Raw genomic sequence first — 21335 nt, forward strand, 5'->3', positions numbered from 1 at the left:
CACATCTTTGGACTGTGGGAGGAAACTGGAGCACCCGGAAGAAACCCATGCAGACATGGGGAAAATGTACAAACTCCACATAGACTGTCACCCAAAGCCGGAATTGAACCCAGGTCTCTAGTGCTGTGAAACAGCAGTGCTAACCACTGTGCCGCCGTGCCACCCAGGTCTTCTGACCTAACATCCTCTTGTGTGGCTTGGTCGTACTTTATTCCATAATGCTTCTGTGAATCAACTTGGGACTTTCATTTCATTAAAAGTGCTATATAAAAATATGTTGTTGTTGATTCATAATATGCCACTTTCTCTCCGCAAAGCAAGGAAAACCTGATAAACCACTAGCCACAAACCCACACCACTATACATCTTTGCAGCCCTTGTTGCAGCTCGCTGACTAAGCAGACATCAATACAGAAACATATATTGTGGTAAGTATTGACACTGATGAAGGTTAGGGTGAGCATTCACTGAGGCCGTGACTTGGTAAGAAAGGTGATCAATGATAAACTAGCTAGATGTCGCAGGTCAGCAGCCAAAACGGTGCAATTGGTTTTTAATGAGCTTTTTAGTTGTTCAGAGGGTGTGGGCAATACAATATTAATTAGCCATTTGTTACTCTCCTGAGGGTAATAAGAATCAACCACATAGTTCCCTAAAGACTATGAGTCAATCAGATAGTCTTTTACCACAACCTGGCAGCTTTTCTGATTGTTTTCTGATGCTAGCTACATGAGAATAGGTATTTCAGTACGCCTACTTTCAAATGGAGTCTGTTCCAGCAGCAGAACATAATCCCTAATATCACTTTCTTTGGTTCGGCACCCAATGTTGTGTTTTTATGAAGTATCTTTGGATGGTTTTCATACACAAATGAAAGCTGTTGGTTGTGGTTTTATGCCTGACATGAGGATGTTATCTGGATAGCATGAAAGTCAGTGCCGACAATGGACATGGATATATCGAAGCCAGCATCGCTGTGTATCATGCATCATTTCATTTGTATTCGAGACTTCAGTTTGGTATAAATTCTCACTGCTATGGAGTTTTTAGTGTTGAAATTCCAAATAATTTGGGAATTCTGGAATAGGTCAGAACCCATTCTCTTAGAGAACAGATTGACGAAGGGATTTCAAAGCCTCATTAATGACCCTTGTTCGACGGTCACTGATCCACGCCTTCCATGGTAGCATGCAGAGGGTAGCACTGGTGCGGACAGTGACCAATTATGTTAGCAGGAGTTTGATGCCATTAACACCCCCCACGCCAACCCCCCCCCCCCAGTGGAAGTAGTGCCACTTCAGCGACAAATGAGCCTACAGAAACCACATTACACAGGAGACATGAACGAAAACCAAACAAAACTAAATCATTGTCATTAAATATAACTTGGAATCACTAGCTTTCGGAGTGCAGCTCCTTCATCAGGTGAATCTCACCTGATGAAAGAGCTGCGCACCGAAAGCTAGTGATTTGAAACAAACCTGATGGACTTTAACCTGGTGTTGTAAGACTTCTTACTGTGCCCACCCCAGTCCAACGCCGGCATCTCCACATCATTATATTTTATAAACTAGAATTCTTTTGTGGAGCAAAAGAGGGAATTCAGTTGCCCAAAAGCTGAACATAATGGGCGATGACTTTGAATTGTTGTCTATCCAATGAGGTTTATTTCAGATAGATGTGGCAGGCTTTCTGTATCCCCTTGCAACATATATTCAATTGTCCACTGGCATTACCCTTCAACTGGGAGAACACACAATGGCAGGAGAAGGGCAGCATGGTGGCGCAGTGGCTAGCACTGCTGCCTCACGGTCCCGAGGTGGCAGGTTCGATCACAACCCCAGGTCACTGTGTGGACTTTGCACATTCTCCCTATGTCTGCGTGAGTCTCACCCCCACAACCCAAAGCTGTGCAGGGTAGGTATACTGGCCACACTAAATTGACCTTTCATTGGAAAAAAAAGAATTGGGCTTGCAAATTTTTTTTTAAAAACAATGGCAGGAGAACATAACATCTAACACAGCAACCCTCCTCACACGAAAGAGAAAATGTGTGATAAAAATATGGAAGGCATGAATGAAAAAATGACAAAAATTGTATCATTGTCATATTTTGGAACCTAGAATTCTTTTCTGCAGCACAAGATTAATTCAGTTGCCCACAAGCCAAACATAATATGCAATGGACAGCAATAAAAATAGAGATGGCAAACTCTCAGTAGTCTGATTGTACGTGTGTCCCGGAATAAATTATTGGGCCGGATTCTCCGGCGTTCCAGCCGCATGTTTCTCAGTGGCGGCAGGTGGAATTTTCTATTCCTGCTGCTGTCAATGGGAATTCTCATTGAAGTCGTCATCCCATGCTGCCAGGAAATCCACGGGCGGGCTGCGCTGCCGGTGGGAGCAGAGAATCCACCAGCAGCAAAAGGCTGCAGAATTCCAACCGCAGCGTCAGTATCCAATTGCACAGCTTGTTTGAGTAGCTGGAGATCCTGTCTTCCTGGCTCTAATTGCTGATATGCTGTTGGTTCTTGCTGAGAGGTTTACGATATTACATGGTCCACTATTTTAAAAGGGAGGTAAAGAGAAATCAGGGAATTGTAGACCGGTCAGCCTGACATGGGTAGTGGGGAAAATTCTAGAGTCCATTATCAAAGATTTAATAGCAGAGCACTTGGAAAACAGTGGCAGAACCGGACAGAGTCAGCATCGGTTTATAAAGGGAAACCATGCTTGAAAAATCTACTGGAATTCTTCAAGAGTTGATGAGGGGGAGCCACTGGATGTGGTTTATTTGGGCATTCGGAAGGTTTCCAACAAAGTTCCACATAAGAATTACCGTGTAAAATGAAAGCATATGGGATTGGGGTCAGTGTACTGAGATGAATAGAAAATTTGTTGACGGACAGGAAACAAAGGGTCGGAATAAACAGGTCTTTTTCCGAATGGCAGCCAGTGACTAATGGGGTCCCGTAGTGATTGGTGCTAGGACCACAGCTATTCACAATATATATTAATGATTTAGATGAGGAGACTACATGTTATATCTCCAAATTTGCAGGTGACAGAAGGCTGGGTGGGAGGGTGGATGCAGAGATGCTTCAGTGTGATTTGGACAAGCTGAATGAGTGGGAAAATGCATGGCAGATGCAGTATAATGTAGATAAATATGAGGTTATCCACTATCGCAGCAAAAACAGGAAGGCAGGTTATTATCTGAGTGGCTATAAATTAAGAGAGAAGAATGTGCAAAGACACCAGTCGCTGAAGGTAAGCATGCAGGTGCAGTAGGCAGGAAAGAAGGCTAGTCATATGTTGGCCTTTATAGCGAGAGGATTAGAGTTCAGGAGCAGGGGTGCCTTGTTGCAATTATACAGGGCTTTGATGAGGCCACACCTGGAATATTATGGGCAAGATTTGGTTTCCTTATCTGGGGAAGGATGTACTTGCTGTAGAAGGAGTGCACAGGAGGTTTATCAGATTGAAATCCTGGGATGGCAGGACTGACCTAAGAGGGGAGATTGAGTTAATTAGCATTGTATTCACTGGGGTTCAGTAGAATGAGAGAGGATTTCTTAGAAGCCTATAAATCTCTAACAGGACTAGACAGGGTACATGCAGGAAGGATTTTCCCATGGAGGTGTTCAGAATGAGGGACCATATTATCGGAAGGATATTGTTAAACTAGAAAGAGTGCAGAAGTGATTTATGAGGATGCTACCAAGACTTGATGGTCTGAGCTATAAGGAGAGGCTGGATAGATCTGGACTTTTTTCCCTGGAGCGTAGGAGACTTAGGGGTGATCTGAAAGAGGTCGATTAAATAATGAGGGGCACAGATAAGGTAGAGAGTCAACATATTTTCCCAAAGGTAGGTAAGTCTAGAACTAGAGGGCATAGGTTTAAGGTGAGAGGGAAGAGATACAAAAGAGACGAGAGGGGAAATTTCTTCACACAGAGGGTGGTGGGCATCTGGAATGAGCTGCCAGAGGCAGTGGTCGAGGCGGGTACAATTTTTTCCTTTAAAAAACAGTTAGACAGTTACATGGATAAGGTGGGTACAGAGGGATATGGGCCAAATACGGGCAAGTGGGATTAGTTTAGTGATAGAAACTGGGCGGCATGAACAAGCTGGGCCAAAGGGCCTGTTTCCATGCTGTAAACATCTATGACTCTATAACTAAGGATGCCGGGTAAACCTTTTCGGAATGAGATGATGAGAAATTTCTTCACCCAGAGAGTGGTGAACCTGTGAAATATGCTAGTACAGGAAGCAGTTGAGGCCAAAACAATTTATGTTTTCAAGGAGGGGTTAGATCTAGCTCTTAGGGCAAAAGGGATCAAAGGATTTGGGGGGAAAGTGGGAGCAGGTTACTGAGTTGGATAATCAGTGATTATATATGGAGTCATGATGTGGAGATGCCGGCGTTGGACTGGGGTGAGCACAGTACAAAGTCTTACAACACCAGGTTAAAGTCCAACAGGTTTGTTTCGATGTCACTAGCTTTCGGAGCGCTGCTCCTTCCTCAGGTGAATGAAGAGGTATGTTCCAGGAACACATATATAGACAAATTCAAAGATGCCAAACAATGCTTGGAATGCGACCATTAGCAGGTGATTAAATCTTCACAGATCCAGAGATGGGGTAACCCCAGGTTAAAGAGGTGTGAATTGTATCAAGCCAGGACAGTTGGTAGGATTTCGCAGGCCAGATGGTGGGGGATGAATGTAATGCGACATGAATCCCAGGTCCCGATTGAGGCCGCACTCATGTGTGCGGAACTTGGCTATAAGTTTCTGCTCGGCAATTCTGCGCTGTCGCGCGTCCTGAAGGCCGCCTTGGAGAACGCTTACCCGGAAATCAGAGGCTGAATGCCCTTGACTGCTGAAGTGTTCCCCGACTGGAAGGGAACATTCCTGCCTGGTGATTGTTGCGCGATGTCCGTTCATTCGTTGTCGCAGCGTCTGCATGGTCTCGCCAATGTACCACTCTTCGGGACATCTTTTCCTGCAGCGCATGAGGTAGACAACGTTGGCCGAGTCGCACGAGTATGTACCGCGTACCTGGTGGGTGGTGTTCTCACGTGTAATAGTGGTATCCATGTCGATGATCTGGCACGTCTTGCAGAGATTGCCATGGCAGGGCATGGCATGGCAGGGTACGGCAACATCTTCATGCACAAGTTTGAACAGGACCTACTCACCGCACAGGACCTTCAACCGACGTTATACACCAGATACATCGATGACATATTTTTCCTTTGGACCCACGGTGAAGAATCACTGAAACGACTACACGATGACATTAATAAGTTCCATCCAACCATCAGACTCACCATGGACTACTCTCCAAAATCAGTTGCATTCTTGGACACACTTGTCTCCATCAAGGACGGTCACCTCAGCACTTCGCCTTACCGCAAACCTACGGATAACCTCACGATGCTCCACTTCTCCAGCTTCCACCCTAAACACATTAAAGAAGCCATCCCCTATGGACAAGCTCTCCGTATACACAGGATCTGCTCAGACGAGGAGGAGCGTAACAGACATCTACAGGTGTTGAAAGATGCCCTCGTACGAACGGGGTATGGCACTCGACTCATCGATCGACAGTTCCAACGCACCACAGCGAAAAACCGCTCCGACCTCCTCAGAAGACAAACATGGGACACAACCGACAGAATACCCTTCGTCGTCCAGTACTTCCCCGGAGCGGAGAAACTACGTCATCTTCTTCACAGCCTTCAACACGTCATTGATGACGATGAACATCTTGCCAAGTTCCGCACACATGAGTGCGGCCTCAATCGGGACCTGGGATTCATGTCGCATTACATTCATCCCCCACCATCTGGCCTGCAAAATCCTACCAACTGTCCTGGCTTGATACAATTCACACCTCTTTAACCTGGGGTTACCCCATCTCTGGATCTGTGAAGATATAATCACCTGCTAATGGTCGCATTCCAAGCATTGTTTGGCATCTTTGAATTTGTCTATATATGTGTTTCTGGAACATACCTCTTCATTCACCTGAGGAAGGAGCAGCGCTCCGAAAGCTAGTGACATCGAAACAAACCTGTTGGACTTTAACCTGGTGTTGTAAGACTTTGTACTATATATGGAATGGGAGAGCAGAAGTGAAGGGCCGAATGGCCTACACCTCCTCTTATTTTCTATGTAGATATCTCCTGCGTGGAAAATGAATGGTTCCATATGTGTCCTTTTTGGTTCCTGGAATGTATTTATGGTAGTATGTTTGAAGGAAGTGATGCCCTTCACTGCCATTCCATATTGTAATGATTGCCTGCCCCTTCAACCTTACCATTGTCTCCCTGAGGAACCTGTGTCTACTCAGGCATTCCTCTGCCACTGTGGCCAGATATCTTCCTATTATAGTGGACCTATTGTTTGGCTGCATACTTGCTCTGACCTGTGAGCTTCCCATTGTCTTTGTACTCTCCAGTTTCTTTACACCCTCCTAAACCTCACTCTGCCTATCAATGGATGTTATGCCAACAGTCAAGGTCAGAAAATTCTATATATTAATCACAGCTCTCTTCCAACTAATAATTGTCATATTACTGATTCTCACTTATCCTGGGTCTGAGCTTCAATACAGTTCACACCTTTCGATATGTTTCCATCGACCGTTGTGCTGGTTGTTGATTCAGTTTCATAACCGGTACCACATGTGTAGCCCATTCCACAGACTGCACTGGGTGTATGATTCCCTGATCCTTTAGGCACTGCAGTCCTGTATTGACTTTGGCAAGCAAGGCATAGGGAACAGGCCTTGCCCTAAATTATCTGGGTTGATCCCCTGGGTTCACGTAAATACGAGCCTTGGCCTACTTTATCCTGCCCAGACCCTCCTCAAGTACTTCAGGGTATTTGTCAAGGATGTCATACATGTTTCTACTGCCCATCTGGAAAATTTGTTGCCAGTCAAAACAGAGGACTCACTGCCTCCCTTCAGCCCTGGAAATGGCCAGAACGTCCCTGAGTGAGACTGCATGCTAGTTTCTCAGGGTATTTCATGTGGTCCATGTTTCTCATAATCATGGATCCCACTTGAAATGGCTTGACATTTATAAGATGATCTCGACGGCATCAAGGGACCCCGTTGAGAAGGTGAGGCGCTCATTCAGCACCCACAAAATCCCTGAAATCCTGGTGATGGATGATGGAACGCCATTCATGAGCGATAGTTTGCCACATCTAAAGGCCTGGCAGAAAGGACGGTTCAGATATTCAAAAGAGGCATAAAGAAGCAGCCCACAGGCTCACAGTCACGCGACTGGCACAGTTCCTTTTTAATTACCAAACAATGCCGCACGTGACAACAGGGGTAGCATCGGAAGAACTGCTGATGGACTGCAGGCTCAGGACCCGGTTAAGCCTGACTTTACTGAACCAGGGTAGGAAAATGGAACTGCAGTAGGAAGCACAAACGGCACCACGACTGTTGGACACCAGAGCGGATGTTCCAATCAGAGGTCACAGTCTACACCCACAACTTTGGGGATGGGGCATTCTGGCTCCCTGGAGTCATAATCGAGAGAACGTGGTCAGTCTCCTATAAAGTCATGATCCAAGGCAAAATCCAACAAAAATGTGGATCACATCATGAAGCGGGAGCTCGTGCTACATGCCGCCTAATGACGACATTGGTGCCTCCATGGTGCCAAGAACCACCTTTCAGCTAGGAAACCCAACTGGCCATGATAACCGGCAAAGCTAGCAGGAGGTAGATGACTCCAGCTTGGATATGGACACTGAAGCATCCGCTCAGCCAGACAATGTTGTGTCCGGGGTCAAATTTCCGGCGATAGCCCTCCGGAGTTTGGCCATAAAAAGGCAGTCAACCAACCGGTATACACCACCTGACACAGACCCGCTGCAGGTAGAAGCTCAGCCTTGGGGAAAGCTGCGCAGAAGGCCCCCACTGAGGACGGCAGAGGGGGAACCTACAGACATTTGGGGGGAGGGGATGTCATAGCCCCCAGGAGGCCCAGGGGGAAACCACAATCGATCTCCCCGTGGGGACGTGGAGTACGAGCTTCCCAGGTAGGTGGCAGAACCCACCCAGCTGGGGTTTGTTAGAACCAAGCATAAAAGCTGGCCCGAGCAGGGACCAGCATGTCGGTTGTCCCGACGGGGACCGTGATTGTACATAGTTACTGCTGTGGGCAGATTACTGTTAAAAGTAAAATAAGTCTTTTCCTTCCTACAGTTGGCTTTCATGGTCATTAAACTATATAATATCGCATTATTTATTGCATAGCTTAATTTATGAATTCACAAGACATGGGCATTTCTGGCAAGATCAACATTTATTGCCCATCCCTCAGCGAGCTGTCTTGTTGAAATGCTATCCATGTACTTTTTGTAGAAATGTGATATAAGTGATGGCCATTTCAGAGTCAACCACCTGGCTGGTTCCACGTTAGTCCCAGACAGTAGCACCCAGGCATCTACATCGTGTCAATATAGTTAAATTAAAAGCTAAACCTGCATCCTACTGAACCTTTGTATTGGTGCCACCGTCTGGTCTCTGGCAAGAGGAGCGATTGTTTATTACAATTCAGACAAAACAGAGGGCACATTGCCACCGAGTAAAGAAAGATGGTGTAGCTTGGAAACTGAGTCCCAGAGGCTTATACACTCTGTGGATGATCAGAATATAGACAAATTCGGGTAGCAAGGTGGTGCAGTGAGGAGCACTGGGGCCCAGGTTCAATCCCGGCTCTGGGCCACTGTCCGCGTGGAGTTTGCACATCCTCCCAGTGTTTGCGTGCGTTTCGCCCCCACAACCCAAAGATGTGTAGGCTAGATGGATTGATCACGCAAAATTGACCATTAATTGGAAAAAATGAATAGGGTACTCTAAATTTATTAAAAAAAGAATATAGACAAATTCTTTGAAGATCTCCCCATTCTTAAGCCAAATATGGCATGACCAGCATCTCAAGTTCAATCCACTCCACTGAACAGAATAACCATCAAAGCCCCGGTGCATAACCAAAATGCAAAAGGCGCCGGCACTCTGGATGAGCCCCCATGCCAGTGCCACAACCTGAAAGCACTGAGCCCCATGCCAGTGCCATAACCTGACAGGACTGAGCCCCGTGCCAGTGCCATAACCTGAAAGGACTGAGCCCCGTGCCAGTGCCATAACCTGAAAGGACTGAGCCCCGTGCCAGTGCCATAACCTGAAAGGGTTGAGCCCCATGCCAGTGCCATAACCTGAAAGGGTTGAGCCCCGTGCCAGTGCCATAACCTGAAAGGACTGAGCCCCGTGCCAGTGCCATAACCTGAAAGGACTGAGCCCCGTGCCAGTGCCATAACCTGAAAGGACTGAGCCCCGTGTCAGTGCCATAACCTGAAAGGGTTGAGCCCCATGCCAGTGCCATAACCTGAAAGGGTTGAGCCCCGTGCCAGTGACATAACCAGAAAGGACTGAGCCCTCTGCCAGTGACATAACCAGAAAGTACTGAGCCCCGTGCCAGTGCCTTAACCTGATAGTACTGAGCCCCGTGCCAGTGCCATAACCTGAAAGGACTGAGCCCCATGCCAGTGCCGTAACCAGAAAGGACTGAGCCCCGTGCCAGTGACATAACCTGAAAGGACTGAGCCCCGTGCCAGTGACATAACCAGAAAGGACTGAGCCCCGTGCCAGTGACATAACCAGAAAGGACTGAGCCCCATGCCAGTGACATAACCAGAAAGGACTGTGCCCCGTGCCAGTGCCATAACCTGAAAGGACTGAGCCCCGTGCCAGTGCCATAACCAGAAAGGACAGAGCCCCATGCCAGTGACATAATCTGAAAGCACTGAGCCCCGTGCCAGTGACATAACCAGAAGGGACTGAGCCCCGTGCCAGTGACATAACCTGAAAGGACTGTGCCCCGTGCCAGTTACATAACCTGAAAGGACTGAGCCCCGTGCCAGTTACATAACCTGAAAGGACTGAGCCCCGTGCCAGTGACATAACCTGAAAGGACTGAGCCCCGTGCCAGTGACATAACCTGAAAGGACTGAGCCCCGTGCCAGTTACATAACCTGAAAGGACTGAGCCCCGTGCTAGTGACATAACCAGAAAGGACTGAGCCCCGTGCCAGTGACATAACCTGAAAGGACTGAGCCCCGTGCCAGTGACATAACCAGAAAGGACTGAGCCCCGTGCCAGTGACATAACCTGAAAGGACTGAGCCCCATGCCAGTGACATAATCTGAAAGGATTGCGCCTCGTGCCAGTGACATAACCAGAAAGTACTGAGCCCCATGCCAGTGACATAACCTGAAAGGACTGAGCCCCGTGCCAGTGACATAACCTGAAAGGACTGAGCCCCGTGCCAGTGACATAACCAGAAAGGACTGAGCCCCATGCCAGTGCCATAACCAGAAAGGACTGAGCCCCATGCCAGTGACATAACCTGAAAGGACTGAGCCCCGTGCCAGTGCCATAACCAGAAAGGACTGAGCCCCGTGCCAGTGACATAACCAGAAAGGACTGAGCCCCATGCCAGTGACATAATCTGAAAGGATTGCGCCTCGTGCCAGTGACATAACCAGAAAGCACTGAGCCCCGTGCCAGTGACATAACCTGAAAGGACTGAGCCCCGTGCCAGTGCCATAACCTGAAAGGACTGAGCCCCATGCCAGTGACATAACCAGAAAGGACTGAGCCCCATGCCAGTGCCATAACCAGAAAGGACTGAGCCCCGTGCCAGTGCCATAACCTGAAAGGACTGAGCCCCGTGCCAGTGCCATAACCAGAAAGCACTGAGCCCCATGCCAGCGACATAACCAGAAAGGACTGAGCCCCATGCCAGTGACATAATCTGAAAGGATTGCGCCTCGTGCCAGTGACATAACCAGAAAGCACTGAGCCCCATGCCAGTGCCATAACCTGAAAGGACTGAGCCCCGTGCCAGTGCCATAACCTGAAAGGACTGAGCCCCGTGCCAGTGCCATAACCAGAAAGCACTGAGCCCCATGCCAGTGACATAACCAGAAAGGACTGAGCCCCATGCCAGTGCCATAACCAGAAAGGACTGAGCCCCATGCCAGTGCCACAACCTGAAAGGACTGAGCCCCGTGCCAGTGCCATAACCTGAAAGGACTGAGCCCCGTGCCTGTGACATAACCTGAAAGGACTGAGCCCCGTGCCAGTGACATAACCTGAAAGGACTGAGCCCCGTGCCAGTGCCATAACCTGAAAGGACTGAGCCCCATGCCAGTGACATAACCAGAAAGGACTGAGCCCCGTGCCAGTGACATAACCTGAAAACACTGAGCCCCGTGCCAGTGACATAACCAGAAAGCACTGAGCCCCGTGCCAGTGACATAACCAGAAAGTACTGAGCCCCGTGCCAGTGCCATAACCTGAAAGGACTGAGCCCCGTGCCAGTGCCATAACCAGAAAGGACTGAGCCCCGTGCCAGTGCCATAACCTGAAAGGACTGAGCCCCGTGCCTGTGACATAACCTGAAAGGACTGAGCCCCGTGCCAGTGCCATAACTAGAAAGGACTGAGCCCCGTGCCAGTGACATAACCTGAAAGGACTGAGCCCCGTGCCAGTGACATAACCAGAAAGGATTGCGCCTCGTGCCAGTGACATAACCTGAAAGGACTGAGCCCCGTGCCAGTGCCATAACTAGAAAGGACTGAGCCCCGTGCCAGTGCCATAACCTGAAAGGACTGAGCCCCGTGCCAGTGACATAACCAGAAAGCACTGAGCCCCATGCCAGTGACATAACCAGAAAGGACTGAGCCCCGTGCCAGTGCCATAACCTGAAAGGACTGAGCCCCGTGCCAGTGACATAACCAGAAAGCACTGAGCCCCATGCCAGTGACATAACCAGAAAGGACTGAGCCCCATGCCAGTGACATAACCAGAAAGGACTGAGCCCCGTGCCAGTGACATAACCAGAAAGGACTGAGCCCCGTGCCAGTGCCATAACCAGAAAGGACTGAGCCCCGTGCCAGTGACATAACCAGAAAGGACTGAGCCCCGTGCCAGTGACATAACCAGAAAGGACTGAGCCCCGTGCCAGTGACATAACCAGAAAGGACTGAGCCCCGTGCCAGTGCCGTAACCAGAAAGGACTGAGCCCCATGCCAGTGACATAACCAGAAAGGACTGAGCCCCGTGCCTGTGACATAACCTGAAAACACTGTGCCCCGTGCCAGTGCCATAACCAGAAAGGACTGAGCCCCGTGCCAGTGACATAACCAGAAAGGACTGAGCCCCGTGCCAGTGCCATAACCAGAAAGGACTGAGCCCCATGCCAGTGACATAACCAGAAAGGACTGAGCCCCGTGCCTGTGACATAACCTGAAAACACTGTGCCCCGTGCCAGTGCCATAACCAGAAAGGACTGAGCCCCATGCCAGTGCCGTAACCTGAATGCACTGAGCCCTGTGCAGTGACATAACCAGAAAGGACTGAGCCCCATGCCAGTGACATAACCTCAAAGGACTGAGCCCCATGCCAGTGACATAATCTGAAAGGACTGAGCCCCATGCCAGTGCCATAACCAGAAAGGACTGAGCCCCATGCCAGTGACATAACCTCAAAGGACTGAGCCCCGTGCCAGTGCCAAGTATCTAAAAGCACTGAGCCCTGTGCCAGTAAAGAACTGGGCCCTCTGCCAGTGCCAGAACCTGAAAGTACTGAGCCCCGTGCCAGTGACATAACCTGAAAGGACTGAGCCCCGTGCCAGTGACATAACCTGAAAGGACTGAGCCCCGTGCCAGTGCCATAACCTGAAAGGACTGAGCCCCATGCCAGTGACATAACCAGAAAGGACTGAGCCCCGTGCCAGTGACATAACCTGAAAACACTGAGCCCCGTGCCAGTGACATAACCAGAAAGCACTGAGCCCCGTTCCAGTGACATAACCAGAAAGTACTGAGCCCCGTGCCAGTGCCATAACCTGAAAGGACTGAGCCCCGTGCCAGTGCCATAACCTGAAAGGACTGAGCCCCGTGCCAGTGCCATAACCTGAAAGGACTGAGCCCCGTGCCTGTGACATAACCTGAAAGGACTGAGCCCCGTGCCAGTGCCATAACTAGAAAGGACTGAGCCCCGTGCCAGTGACATAACCTGAAAGGACTGAGCCCCGTGCCAGTGACATAACCAGAAAGGATTGCGCCTCGTGCCAGTGACATAACCTGAAAGGACTGAGCCCCGTGCCAGTGCCATAACTAGAAAGGACTGAGCCCCGTGCCAGTGCCATAACCTGAAAGGACTGAGCCCCGTGCCAGTGACATAACCAGAAAGCACTGAGCCCCATGCCAGTGACATAACCAGAAAGGACTGAGCCCCGTGCCAGTGCCATAACCTGAAAGGACTGAGCCCCGTGCCAGTGACATAACCAGAAAGCACTGACCCCCATGCCAGTGACATAACCAGAAAGGACTGAGCCCCATGCCAGTGACATAACCAGAAAGGACTGAGCCCCGTGCCAGTGACATAACCAGAAAGGACTGAGCCCCGTGCCAGTGCCATAACCAGAAAGGACTGAGCCCCGTGCCAGTGACATAACCAGAAAGGACTGAGCCCCGTGCCAGTGACATAACCAGAAAGGACTGAGCCCCGTGCCAGTGACATAACCAGAAAGGACTGAGCCCCGTGCCAGTGCCGTAACCAGAAAGGACTGAGCCCCATGCCAGTGACATAACCAGAAAGGACTGAGCCCCGTGCCTGTGACATAACCTGAAAACACTGTGCCCCGTGCCAGTGCCATAACCAGAAAGGACTGAGCCCCGTGCCAGTGACATAACCAGAAAGGACTGAGCCCCATGCCAGTGACATAACCAGAAAGGACTGAGCCCCGTGCCTGTGACATAACCTGAAAACACTGTGCCCCGTGCCAGTGCCATAACCAGAAAGGACTGAGCCCCATGCCAGTGCCATAACCAGAAAGGACTGAGCCCCATGCCAGTGACATAACCAGAAAGGACTGAGCCCCGTGCCTGTGACATAACCTGAAAACACTGTGCCCCGTGCCAGTGCCATAACCAGAAAGGACTGAGCCCCATGCCAGTGCCGTAACCTGAATGCACTGAGCCCTGTGCAGTGACATAACCAGAAAGGACTGAGCCCCATGCCAGTGACATAACCTCAAAGGACTGAGCCCCGTGCCAGTGACATAATCTGAAAGGACTGAGCCCCATGCCAGTGCCATAACCAGAAAGGACTGAGCCCCATGCCAGTGACATAACCTCAAAGGACTGAGCCCCGTGCCAGTGCCAAGTATCTAAAAGCACTGAGCCCTGTGCCAGTAAAGAACTGGGCCCTCTGCCAGTGCCATAACCTGAAAGTACTGAGCCCCGTGCCAGTGACATAACCTGAAAGGACTGAGCCCCATGCCAGTGCCATAACCTGAAAGGACTGAGCCCCGTGCCAGTGACATAACCTGAAAGGACTGAGCCCCATGCCAGTGACATAACCTGAAAGGACTGAGCCCCGTGCCAGTGCCATAACCTGAAAGGACTGAGCCCCGTGCCAGTGCCATAACCTGAAAGGACTGAGCCCCATGCCAGGGATGTAACCTGAAAGGACTGAGCCCCAGGCCAGTACCATAACCAGAAAGGACTGAGCCCCATGCCAGGGATGTAGACCATAAGACATAGGAGTGGAAGTAAGGCCATTCGGCCCATCGAGTCCACTCCACCATTCAATCATGGCTGATTTCAACTCCATTTACCCGCTCTCTCTCCATAGCCCTTAATTCGTCGAGAAATCAAGAATTTATCAACTTCTGTCTTAAAGACACTCAACGTCCCGGCCTCCACCGCCCTCTGTGGCAATGAATTCCACAGACCCACCACTCTCTGGCTGAAGAAATTTCTCCTCATCTCTGTTCTAAAGTGACTCCCTTTTATTCTAAGGCTGTGCCCCCGGGTCCTAGTCTCCCCTGTTAATGGAAACAACTTCCCTACATCCACCCTATCTGAGCCATTCATTATCTTGTAAGTTTCTATTAGATCTCCCCTCAACCTCCTAAACTCATGTAACCTGAAAGGACTGAGCCCCATACCAGTGCCATAACCAGAAAGGAATAAGCCCCATGCCAGTGGCATAACCTGAAGGATTGAGCTCCATGCCAGTGCCATAACTTGAAGGACAAGTATTGATTGGGATGCATGAGGTAGCAGTGAGACATCACAATGAGCTGTAAGAACTTGGACATAACAGCTCCCTACAGACAGAAAACATTGATATTTAATATAATGTGTCCTAAGTACTTGGAATACTTATAGCTCATTCATATTACTTTTAAAAAAAGAAACTCCAATTCAGGAACAAGTTAGCCCCCCTACTCTGCACATCTTTTGGGTTGTGGGGGTGAGACTCATGCAGACACAGGGAGGTTGTGCAAACTCCACCCGGGGCCAGCATCAAACCCGCGCTTTGGCGCCATGAGACAGTAGTGCCACCATGCCGTCCCTGCTCATTCATATTACTAAAATATTACAGCCATTGTGAACTCATTCAACTCTTGTAAACCTAGTTACCCACACTCTAAAATCACATTTTTGCTGACTCACTGACGTTTAGTCATTCTGACCTTTTGATGGTTGAAGATTAGGTTGTCACTGAAACCAAACATGAACTGATGTGCTGTAATCCACCCTAATTACAGGAGCCGTGGTGATGCCAGTGCCAACCAAATTCCTGTCAGTCCTTGGTCCTGTGTGTGTCTGATCTGGATATGTGCCTCCATATCAGCTCGTGGGCTCTAAGGCATAGTAGTCATTGATACACTCGCAGAATCTCATGGCCCACCTCCACCCTTGTTCATCTGATGTCTTTGAGTAACATAGAGATTATTCAACAACAAAAAATCATGCTGAATCCTGATACGTAATAAGATATTGCTCGTTCAAAATTTGAATTCTGCATGCTATTTGAGAAAACGTTTGTGGCTGTCACTTGTCTGGATTTTGTAACTATTTCTTCCACATTATGGATTTGGGGGGAGGGAAAAATGATTCCATTTCATAATCATAGTTTCAAAAGAAATATCTAGCTTTATGATTTCTTTTTTAAACAAAAAGGGTTAATACTATATGCTAATTTACACTGGCTATAATTTGCCAGTTTGTCACTGGCTGCAAAGTATCCAGAAACAAAGATCTTGCATTTATATAGTATCTTATATAACTTCTGGACATCCCAATGTGTTTCACAGGCAATGAAGTGTTTTAAATTGTAATCGCTGTGGTAATGTCGGAAACCTAACGGCGAATTTTAGAGCTGCCAGCTCCCATGAAAAGCAAAGATAATGTTCAGAGAGTTTATTTCTGGGATGAATGCTTGAGGGATATATATTGGGTAGGACAGCGAATAAACTGCCCTAACCTTCTTCATATAGTGCCATTTGAATTTTTTACACCCATTCGCGAGGACAGACAGGGCCGCACATTAATGCCTCATCGTAAAGTCCCACAGTACAGCATTGCCTCAGTACACAGCCCTGAGAACAATGGTGGTGGATTGTGAAGCCTTGTTGACACAGCCTCAAAAATACTGACCTTCCCCCTACCCTCACCACCGTCCCCATCCTTGCCCTGACGGTGCAAATGATCCTTGCCTTTTAATTTGGGCTTGGCTGGTGACATAAGAGAAAGCCACTTCCGTCACACTTTCCAAGTGGAATCAACTCGTGGAATATTCAGACCCATCATGCCTGGCTGTAAATGTCAATTTCCAAAGGTCTCGCAGATCCATGGTGCTCAAAATTCAATGATAACTGAGCGACAACAACCACTGCTTGCCTTTATTTAGCGCCTTGAGCATAGTAAAACATCCCAAAGCTTTATTAAACAAAATTTTAAATGAGCTACATAGACATTGGAACAGATAACCTGAAGTAAAGTAGTCACCAGATATTGGAATAGATAACCTTAAGTAAAGTCACCACAGCCCCAGGTGACCAGAGGCTGAGGCGGGGGAAAGCTGACTGGTGGTGATTTAAGGTAGAGAAGGTGAGGTCTTCATGAATAACCTCAGCGGTACGGGATTTGAACTCATGCTGTTGGCCTCGCTCTGCATCAAAAAGCAGCTGTCCAGCCAGCAAAACTAAACCGGGGCTGGTTCAGCTCAGTTGGCTGTGCGGCTGGTTTGTGATGCAGATGGCAACAGCCTCTGATGGTGCAGCACTTGCTCAGCCCTGCACATGGTGTGTCCGCCTTAATTTTGGTGCTCAGGTCCTGGAGTGGGATTTGAACCTGGAACCTTCTGGCGCAGAGGATAGATGGCTACCAACTGAGCCACTAGACCATGAGGGAAAGAATAAAATGGAAGAAAGGAATCAAAAATCTGAATTAAACATTTCATAACAGATAGAAGCTGGGCTGAAAATGTTGAGCTCCCTGGAACAAGGTATTTACAGGAATATTTCAACAGAAAGCTATGACTTTCCAATGTTTTTAGTGATAGTTATTCATGGAATTCTAGGACCGTTTAAAAGTATGTAAGTATTTGTATTTGCAAAAAATATAAACATGGAATGGTTGAAGTCTCTGGGGCTGTATTCGCTGGAGTTTAGAAGGATGAGGGGGGGGGACTTCCGGTGGCGGCTATGAAGGAGTAAGTCGCACATTTGGTGGTTCCCGCTCTGGTCGGACATTTGGACCTTTTTCCCTGATTTTTTACCGGACTTGAATTGAAAAACTGATGACAGAGGCAATTGTGTATTGAATTTCCACATCGGTGCATGGAGAGAAGGACTAGAAGTGCTCGTAAAGGCAGAATTAGAAAGGCAGAGAAGGCTTGGGCTGAAGCTGCAGCAGGAGACAGCATGGCGGAGGACCGGACCTCTGGTTTGTCGACCCAGCGGTCAACGGAGCAGCTGATGCAAGTTATTCAGGAAGGCTTTGCTAAGCAGAAACGGGACTGCTTGGACCCGATAAAAGAGTCAATTGAGCGCCTGGAGCTTAGATTGGATGCCCAAGATCAGGTGATCCAGAAGGTAGAGAAGGCGCTGGCTGAGCAGGAGGAACATCAAATTGCAGTGGAGTTGGAGGTGGGGATGCTGAGAGACCAGCAGAAGAAGCTCCTGGAGAAGGTGGAGGACCTAGAGAACCTGAGAATCGTTGGGTTCCCGGAGGGGTCCGAAGGAGGGAACGCTGTGGCATACGTCGCGGACATGTTTGAGAACCTGCTGGGGGATGGGGCATTCTCCCGGCCCTTGGAGGTGGACAGGGCTCACAGAGCACTCGCGAGGAAGCCGCGAATGGGAGACCCCTCGAGGGCAATGGTGGTGAGATTCCACAGGTACTTGGATAAGGAGCGCATTCTACAGTGGGCCAAGCAGACACGGAGCTGTAAGTGGAACAACAGTATCCTGCGGTTTTACCAAGACCTGATTGTGGAGGTGCCAGGAGAAGAGCAGGCTTCCACCAGATTAGGTCGATCCTTTTTAAGAAAAAGGTGAAGTTCGGACTGTTGTATCCGGCCCGTCTCTGGGTCACGCACGAGGAACAGCACTTTTATTTTGAGTCGCCTGAGGACGCGCTGGACTTCGTGAAAAGGAAAGGCCTGGTAGTGGACTGAGAACTTTTGAACTTTGCTGTAACATTCTTTTTTTTTCTTTAAAAAAAAAAGTTTCTCATTTTTCGTTTCGTGGAAGCTGCTTGTAATGCCTTTTGCATTGATTTGGGACCAGCGGTAGAACTGAGTGAGTTAAGGTTTTCATTTGCACTGTTGGGGGATGGAGGTGTGTAGATCTTGGTGTTTTTCTGTCGGGCAATTGTGTGGGGATTGTTTGATGTTGGACTATGTTTGTATGAGTGGGGGGAGGGTGGGGAGGGAACAATAGGTGGGAGTCTATCCGGCGCCAGGGATGGGAGCCACCAAGCTAGCTGGGCAGGCTAGCTCACGGAAGAGCAGTGGGTGGTGTGCATATGTTCGGGTTATTAAAGGGGTTGGGTTACAGAGTGTTGTTACTAGGTGGGGAGGGGGGGTAAATGTTCTGCTGACGAGGGAGGGACTTGGGCTAAGGGACAGACAGGAGGTTGGGGGCGGAGGCTGCCTGGGGGCGGACCGGTGGAGGCACGGAGCATGGGCTAGAGGCGGGCCCAAAAAAGGGGATGGCTGATCGGAGAAGAGTGGGGGGGACAATGAGCCCCCCAACTAGGCTGATCACCTGGAATGTTTGAGGGTTAAATGGGCCGGTCAAGAGGGCACGTGTGTTCATGCATCTTAGGAGACTGAAGGCGGACGTGGTAATGTTGCAGGAGACGCACCTTAGAGTAACTGACCAGATTAGATTGAGGAAAGGCTGGGTCAGTCAGGTCTTTCACTCGGGACTAGACTCAAATACTAGAGGGGTCGTGATCCTAATCAATAAGCGGGTGGTGTTTGAGGCGGGTAGAATAGTATCAGATGTGGGACGTCGGTACATTATGGTCAGTGGGAAACTGGAGGGCGTGCAGGTGGTATTAGTAAATGTGTGCGCCAAATTGGGGCTCATTCTGGGGTCGGTGGGACCTCTACAAATGGGATGGTTTACACCTGGACCAGAGGGGTACCAATATCCTGGGGAGATGCTCTTGCTAATGCTCTTCGGTAGGGTTTAACCTAATTCAGCAGGGGATTGGGAACCTGAATTGTAGCTCCAGTATACAGGAGGTTGAGAGTAGTGAGGTCATGAGTAAGGTTTCAAAGTTGCAGGAGTGTACCGGCAGGCAGGAAGGTGGTTTAAAGTGTGTCTTCTTCAATGCCAGGAGCATCCGGAATAAGATGGGTGAACTTGCGGCATGGGTTGGTACCTGGGACTTCGATGTTGTGGCCATTTCGGAGACATGGATAGAGCAGGGACAGGAATGGTTGTTGCAGGTGCTGGGGTTTAGATATTTCAGTAAGCTCAGGGAAGGTGGTAAAAGAGGGGGAGGGGTGGCATTGTTAGTCAAGGACAGTATTACAGGGGCAGAAAGGACGTTTGATGAGGAATCATCTAATGAGGTAGTATGGGCTGAGGTTAGAAACAGGAAAGGAGAGGTCACCCTGTTATAGGCCTCCGAAAAGTTCCAGAGATGTAGAGGAAAGGATTGCAAAGATGATTCTGGATAGGAGCGAAAGCTACAGGGTAGTTGTTATGGGGGACTTTAACTTTCCAAATATTGACAGGAAACGCTATAGTTCGAGTACTTTAGATGGGTCCGTTTTTGTCCAATGTGTGCAGGAGGGTTTCCTAACACAGTATGTAGATAGGCCAACGAGAGGCGAGGCCGTATTGGATTTGGTACTGGGTAATGAACCAGGACAGGTGTTAGATTTGGAGGTAGGTGAGCACTTTGGTGATAGTGACCACAATTCGATTACGTTTACTTTAGTGATGGAAAAGGATAGGTATATACCGCAGGGTAAGAGGTATATCTGGGGGAAACGCAATTATGATGCGATGAGGCAAGATTAAGGATGCATTGGACGGAGAGGAAAACTGCAGGGGATGGGCACAATGGAAATGTGGAGCTTGTCCAAGGAACAGCTACTGCGCATCCTTGATAAGTATGTACCTGTCAGGCAGGGAGGAAGTGGTCGAGCGAGGGAACCGAGGGAACGGTTTACTAAAGCCGTCAAAACACTTATCAAGAGGAAGAAGGAGGCTGATGTAAAGATGAGACATGAAGGTTCAGCTAGGGAGCTCGAGAGTTACAGGTTGGCTAGGAAGGACCTAAAGAGATAGCTAAGAAGAGCCAGGAGGGGACATGAGAAGTCTTTGGCAGGTAGGATCAAGGATAACCCTAAAACTTTCTATCGATATGTCAGGAATAAAAGAATGACTAGGGTAAGAGTAGGGCCAGTCAAGGACAGTAGTGGGAAGTTTTCCGTGGAGTCCGAGGAGATAGGAGAGGTGCTAAATGAATATTTTTCGTCAGTATTCACACAGGAAAAAGACAATGTTGTCGAGGAGAATACTGAGATTCAGGCTACTAGACTAGAAGGACGTGAGGTTCATAAGGAGGAGGTGTCAGCAATTCTGGAAAGTGTGAAAATAAATAAGTCCCCTGGGCCGGATGGGATTTATCCTAGGATTCTCTGGGAAGCTAGGGAGGAGATTGCTGAGCCTTTGGCTTTGATCTTTAAGTCATCTTTGTCTACAGGAATAGTGCCAGAAGACTGGAGGATAGCAAATGTTGTCCCCTGGTTCAAGAAGGGGAGTAGAGACAACCCCGGTAACTATAGACCAGTGAGCCTTACTTTTGTTGTGGGCAAAATCTTGGAAAGATTTATAAGAGATAGGATGTATAATCATCTGGAAAGGAATAATTTGATTAGAGATAGTCAACACGGTTTTGTGAAGGGTAGGT

The sequence above is a fragment of the Scyliorhinus torazame genome, chromosome 12 (assembly GCF_047496885.1).
Source record: "Scyliorhinus torazame isolate Kashiwa2021f chromosome 12, sScyTor2.1, whole genome shotgun sequence".
Classification (NCBI taxonomy): domain Eukaryota; kingdom Metazoa; phylum Chordata; class Chondrichthyes; order Carcharhiniformes; family Scyliorhinidae; genus Scyliorhinus; species Scyliorhinus torazame.